Genomic DNA, 7,190 nt, shown 5'->3' with positions numbered 1-7,190 from the left:
GAATAAATTCATTCATTCAATAATAAATATTCTAATTTACCAATGTCCTTCTTAAAACATCACCCAGGGTATTATAACATCTTAAGGGAAGTGTATCAGGATGCTTTAGGTTACATAAAAAAGAAAAACTGACCTTGAGCTGACTTAATAATACAATTCATTAGTTTACTAAACAAAGAGGCCAGATGCTGTAAGATCCAGTAGCTGTAAGATCCAGCAGAGTTAGAAGGAGAAGTTCACATTGTGGTAGGGTCTCTCTGGCTCTGCTTGTCTGCGATGCCCTCTGCTCAGCTTCAGATCTGGTCCTCAGGCTGGAGTTTCTCTTGGTAGAAAGTACCTGCAGCCATTCCATTCTTACTAAGGCAAGTCATGCCCAGCCAGAGAACAGAGTTTCCCTTTCCCTAACCACTGAGACAAAGGCACTTTCGCTGGGTGACACAACTTGGACCACCTTCCTAGCCCTGAACCAACCACTTTCTGCTTTGTTTGACTTGGGTTTGGGGAGGTTCCTACCTCTGAGCCAATGACTCCTGTCCAGAAGACGAGGCTTTCAGACCAACCATATCCTCTCTTTCTTATTCTACCCCAGCATTTACAGGTAGGAAAATCTCACCCATCCCATGGCTGGAAAAATACAGACCTTGCTAAAAATAGAGGTAAGAAAACTTGACTCTTCCATTTTGCATTCGGCTGGTGTTTACTCAGTACTGACTATGTGCCAGACACATTTCTACACCCTGGGAATACAGCAGGGAACAAAGTGGACTAAGTCCCTGCTGTCATGGAGCAGGGACAGAAAGTAAACAAACATAAATAAGCCAGGTCCGGTAAGAATTTTCAGGAATGACCAGGGCATGTGGGGGAGGGGGCACTGCTATTCTACAGGAGGTAGCTGGGGATACCTCTCAGGAAAGTGACATTTGAGAAGCAATTTAGAGGAAATAAGAGAGGGAACCATGTAGTGGAGAGAGTGAAGAATGCAGGGAGAGCACTAAGTAAGCACAGAGGGCCCGAGGTGGGAGAGTGTTTGTCATATCTGAGGAACAACAAGAATTGAGGGTAGAGCATGTGGGGCCTGGTAGGCTATGGCAAGGACTGTGAGAAAGGGATCTAAGGAGGAAATCAACCAGGTCTTCTAAGGGCAAGGGCCTAAATTTTAGGCTGTGGTGGCCACGTTGTTGGTTCCTATGTCACTGCCATCTCCACGTATTCATTACCACAGAGCTTATCTCCCATGAAAGGACACTTGCCTTTCCTGCCTGCCCTGCAGCTGGGCCGTGAGCAAGTGATCCAACATCCCAACTATGTTTCCATAAGTTGTAACTGATGGTCGGATAGATCGGAAAAGGAAGAGACTGAAAGCCATGAGCCAGTCAGGAGATTTTTGCCAGATTCTAGGACAGAAGTGAGTTGTGTCTGAAGAGCAGTCATGGTCATAGGCCAAGAGATGAGGAATGGATGAGACTGAGACGACAGGTAGAAGTGACAGTTTCTGGCAACTAGATGTGAGCAGAAAGGGAGAGTAAAGTCGCATAAAGAAGTGATGAGTGGGAGAGTGGCAAAGCCTGGAGCAGGAGTACTAGTGTGGGTAGAGAAAATGAATTCAGTGACATGGTGGTTATCCATTTGATATGGAGCACATCCACATGAAGAGGAAGGAAAAAGGCTGCCATCTTTGGAGAAGAGTATCTAAGAGGCAAGAATAAAAACAAATCAGACTCATTCACAGATCTGTCTTTGTATATGTTATTCATTCTGCTTGGAGTGCTCTTTGCCTGGCAAATTCCTATGCATCCTTTGTACCCAATTAATTGCCAGCTCCGCTGTGAAACCTTCTTGGACTACCTTGAAGAAGAATTAGTTCTTTTTCATGGCTCCTGTAGCCCTTCATTGACACCTGCATCCCATGACTTGCCATGCATAATATATTATAATTTCTCTGTTCTTTCTTTAGTACTAGACTGCAGTGGGCTCTTTAGGGTCCAGGTTAATGCTTATGTATCTCCAGATTTTAACACTGCCTGGAATATAAGAGGTAATTATCAAATGAATGATGAATGAATGAATGAAATATTGATAATGGAAAGAAAGCAGAGGTTAAAAATGGTAGCACGAAAGGGTGACATTTTGAAATATTTAAATTAGGATATTGAGACATTCGTAGAAAATGGTGGAAGAGATGAGGAAACTCTTAGAAGATTCCATATGTGGAAGGAGATCTAAATCTTTAAGCTAATACCAAATATGAAGAAGAATTATAATTGTTAATCGAGTAAGCTCAAGAAGAATGGTGCAAAAAAAAAAAAAAGGCAAAATATTAGATGAAGTTGAAAACCAGAGCCCATAGGGAGCCCGAATGTCAGCAAGTCATGAGAGTCTTTTCTAGATTTTCTGTAAACATAACAATGACATGTTATGATGCAATCACATGTTGCAATCATGAAAATCTTATATACTCATAGGACTCAGCATAAGTGTGATGGTACAGTCTCAGGCTACGGGGGGTATAAAATTTATGACCTCCCTGAGTTCTTTTTCTCCCTGGCTATGATATAATACTCTCAAAAATTATGCACATGTGTTATTTTGAATATGTGTTCCACAGTTGAATTCTTCTTTAACTTCCCTTAATGATAGCTTTGTGCCATTTTTCTGGAGGCTGATCTTGCAGCCAGGCCAATGGCACTTTTTCATTGTTTCCACTCTGCTTCCCCTGTCTCAGGACAATTTGGGAAAATTAAAGTTATACCGGCTATAATGATGCTTTTATTTTCTCCATTTTGTCTCAATGATTTCATAGTGTGCTCTATCTCAGAGGTTCTCAAGTCAGGATAATTTTGAGCCTTTCTGCTGCCCACCTCCTCCATCAAATTGATGGTCACAATTTCCATTTTTGAGGGTAAAATGAGACTTTATCAACGTTCCTTATTTTGCGCTTCAAATTTACAAAAACAAATGAATAAGCCGACTACTCTATGATTCTTCAGGTCGTCGCTTACACTTATGAAAGCAAGTGAGCAAATGCTTGCACACTTTCTGGGACAGGGTATTACCTTCTTGTAGCTGTCGTTTTTCCAAGTTCTGTGATGTGCCACAAGAGGGTACCAGAGGACTCCTTTTGAAAACAAGTGGGTGGCTTTGGTTTTGTTTAAAGAAAAGAAACTTATACCAAAAAGAGTCACAAGATGGGGCCAAAAGATTCTTTTTGAAAACCTAAGCGGCCAGTTCTTCCTTTGGTGGTTGTTTTAATAAAAATAACATGTAGTTATCGTATTTAATTGGAACTATACAACACTTGAGGCCAAAAGCAAACATTTCAGTTCAACGTAAACCAAAAATTTTTCCCCAGTTCTAGATACTAGTTATAGGAGAACTTGTGGAGAAAATTTTTGTTTCTATTAATCTATTAGTTTTAGTGAAAACATTTTTTAAATCATACTCCCCTGGTGGTGATTTCGCAGCCCCACAGCATAGACGGGACGGGGTTCTTGGCATGCACTATAAAGAGTCCCAGTTTCCTGTTTTGACGGATTGTTGTGAAGAAGAGCTGCTTTGGTGATGCCTGGTTTCTTTTCCATTACAAGCTTCCATGTGAGCAAACGAGAGGCAACTCTGGCAGTGGCAGCACAGCGGCAGGGCTTTCTGAAGTCTTAGGCTTCGTTCAAAGAAAAGCGCAAAATCTAATTTTAGACAGACATGCAGGGCCCTAGGCTAGCAAAACCTCATGTCCCTGTCCCTGACTGGAGATGGCAGGGTGGAGGTCGAGGAAGTAATCCTCTGAAGCCCTAGGCAGAGCCTGAGGAGCTGCATGCACCTGCAGCAGCACATTCCCAAAGCCTCGTCAGCCCCAGGAGGTGGGGAAGAACACAGCTGAGGGACACATGTTCCAAATAGCACATGTGCATCGTTTTAGAGAGTCTGATATAACAGCCATGGAGAAAAGGGACTTGCAGTCTTTCAGGTATCCCAGTAGGACTACTTGAATAGTGATAATTCCTTGAAAATTGTTATCTCAACTTATCTCACGTTCTGTCTTTCTTACTAATGTAAAGAATAGCTCAAGAATAATAACACAGCAAAAGAGAGCCCTGAAGTCTGGAACCAAGAAGTCTCAATTTGGGCATGTCAAAATTGCTGCGAGGGTAGAATGGAAGAGAGGGAGGAGGCTGAGAAAAGAAAGCAAGAGGGAGAAGGAGGAGATAATGATCAAATGACCTCTCTGTGCCGTCACAGTCTTAGAGCCCAGCCAATGCTAACTCACTTAATCCTCCAAACTCAACCAGTTTGATGTTTTTACCTTCCTTTGACAGATAGGCAAACTGAGAATTTGAGAAGTTATTTTTCCAAGGTCACACAACGTAGTAAGGAATGGAACCAGGAGTCAAAACAGATAGCTAAGAAATGCCAAGTATGTGGAATTTTAATAAAAGCTGAGCGACTAACCATCTGTAACCTTTAGTGTTTGTGGTGGTGGTTGTCAGAGGAACATACAGAAAACAGGTTATTTGCTCTCTCTTGCTTTGACTGAAGGGACGATGACTCTTGCTTTGACTGAAGGGACGATGACCACAGAAAACACAGATGTGACTTAGGCTCTGCCCAGGAGAGGAGACTCACATTCTCTCTAAGGATGTTCCAGGATTCTGTGTGTCTCTAGCTTAGAGTAGAAGACGCTATCTCCATGCTCTGGGCCATGGCTTAGTGAAAACACTCGCTCCCTCTAAGGTGGTAGTTTCCCTCTACTGTTTATCGACGAGCTATCAAAAGAAAAGTACTTATAAATGACTCGAGTGCATGAACAATCTAATTAAAATAATTAAAGCAATAGCTTGCGAAAAAAGTAGTAAAACTAATTATTACAGAGTAGCCGCGTGGGAAGGTGAAAACTGCAGACATTCTTTAGGTCTAAGCCACTCCATTTGGCACAGGAAAACATAATTTGCCAGACCTTTCTGAGGATATGATTCCTCCCTCCCAACCTAGGTTCAAACTCTCCTGCTTCTCATCTCAATGTTCAATTTCCTTCGTGGCCCCCCCAGGCATATGCAAGTGACCCTCCATATTGTTACTTTCAGTCAGGCACCTGACTTTTTTCTTTTTAACTCAAAGAATCATGAAAGTTTAGATTCTGAGAATCTCAGCACTGACAGAACCAGTAGATCTTTAATAAAATGATCCATAGGATGCAAGACTCGATTTACAAACGTTTCCACTTGATGACTAACCAGCCTTTTCTTCAGCACCTTTCAGCGACAAGAAAATGACAGCTGTGGCTGCTCTAATTGCTGTCAAATACCTTTTTGTTTTGGTTTCAAGCTGTACTCTATCCTTTTAATGTCCCACTATTTCTATCCTTTGGGGCCATAATAGGAAAAATGCCTCTTCTAAATATTTGAAGGCATACAATGTCAGCTCATGCCTTCCCCAGTATCCAGTTCCAGTATCAAAATTACTAAGTGTCCCACCCCCAGAAGTGGAGCACCAGTTGAAAGATCTTACATTTTACCTAGGAAGGGTGTTTACCTGAACTGGTTAAATGCAGCCCTGTAGAGGGGAGGACCAGAATCCTTGCCGGAAGGAACCAAGGTCATATCAGACTAGAAATGGGGTGAACATCAAGTTCAAAGGTACAACAGAGAACAGAAGAAGGACATCAAACAGGACATGCGTTAGCTCAGAGGATCACAAGTACAGGAGAAACAGTAAGAGGGACAGGTTCAGAAAAGCAGTTCAGAACTAAGACCATAAATGGTCATTTTTATAGGTGCTCTCCTTTTATATATCCTGCGGCCATGCAGGGCCATATATCCTCAATGAAACACTAATAGTTCTTCGATTATTCATCATATGATAGGCTATTGTAACTGCCTTTATAATCTATTATAGAACCTTGTTGAACCTCTCATGAAATAACTGATCATTAGTTGGTAGAATCCACGTGGCATTTTTGGGGTAATAGGGTGTCTGAGAGATGTTTAAAGTGTATACCAGAACATAGAGCAGACTTTCTCTGCTCAGGAGAAGTCCCTTTAGCAGACTCTCTCAGTTATGTAAACAGAGCTTGATAAAACGCATGGAGATCAGCACTTAGCGTAGCCAATAATAGCACTCCTCGCTTCCTCCCTTTACACCAAGTGAGTCTCAGGGTTGGTGCACAATCAGAGGAAGAGGTAGCCTTAATGCAGAGAGATACAAACCACTTTGCAGAATCAAGAAATTACATTAAAATGTAAAAGTGATAATAATGTGTTCATACTCTGAGTTAACAAAGCATTTCATCCTGGTTTTGTTTGGAATACCACATGGACATTGTTCAATTCCTAGTTCATAACCTTTTTCCTTTTTCCAAATTTCTTAATGATTACTAACTGTGATTTGGTGACATCATTCACAAGCTCATCGAGTGCCCTTAATGTAATCCGTCCAGATCAGGAAATCTGTGCTCACTTAGAGGTTTCAACAGTCTCACCAGCTTCCTCTTTGCCAAGCCCTGTGGTAGGTGCTGAAGATACAATGACAAGCTCTAAGAACACTCTCTTACCACTCTCCACTCCCCTCAAGTTGCAGGTCTCCCTTCACAAAGTATATTATGAGTTTCTTGCTTTGACCTGTTCACACACAAGATGCCCGGATATCCCGGAAAGTCCTTCAGCGGCCGAAGTTACCTTGTCCTTTAAGATTAAAATGAAATGGGAAACCTAGCACCTTTCTCCAAATTTCTAGAGATTCTCGGAAAGTTATTCTCCTCCTAGTCACTTTTGGGCTACAGCTTCTCGCTTCTGCCAAATTCTCAATCCTTACTCAGTGTCTCTTCTCCTGTACGTGCTGTCCCTTTTCCACTCAGTGTCACTCCACCCTGGAAATTGCTCCAATTCCTGCACTCCCCCACACAATATCCAAAAAAAAAAAAAAAGTCCCATTCTGTCAGTTCAGGTCCCCTGAGATTCAGTCATCAAGACAGAATTAGAGCTACAAAAGATTCCTTGAGGAAAATGCTTGTTAAGGATAAAGGGGAGAGAGAGGTAGAGCAAGAGTAGGTGGGGGACCTTAAACCATGATGCAGGTCTGATACATGTGAAGAGAGAAAGGGAAGGAAGGAATTGCCTCAGGCCATCGCCCAGCTCGAGATAGTCCTGAGCAGGCAAATGGGGACGACCTAGAGCAAAAATCACCCACTAGAGGAGTCCTGC

The sequence above is a fragment of the Pteropus alecto genome, unplaced genomic scaffold (genome assembly GCF_000325575.1).
Source record: "Pteropus alecto unplaced genomic scaffold, ASM32557v1 scaffold25, whole genome shotgun sequence".
Taxonomy (NCBI): domain Eukaryota; kingdom Metazoa; phylum Chordata; class Mammalia; order Chiroptera; family Pteropodidae; genus Pteropus; species Pteropus alecto.
The sequence above is the reverse complement of the archived record's forward strand: the minus strand, read 5'-3'. Positions refer to the sequence as shown.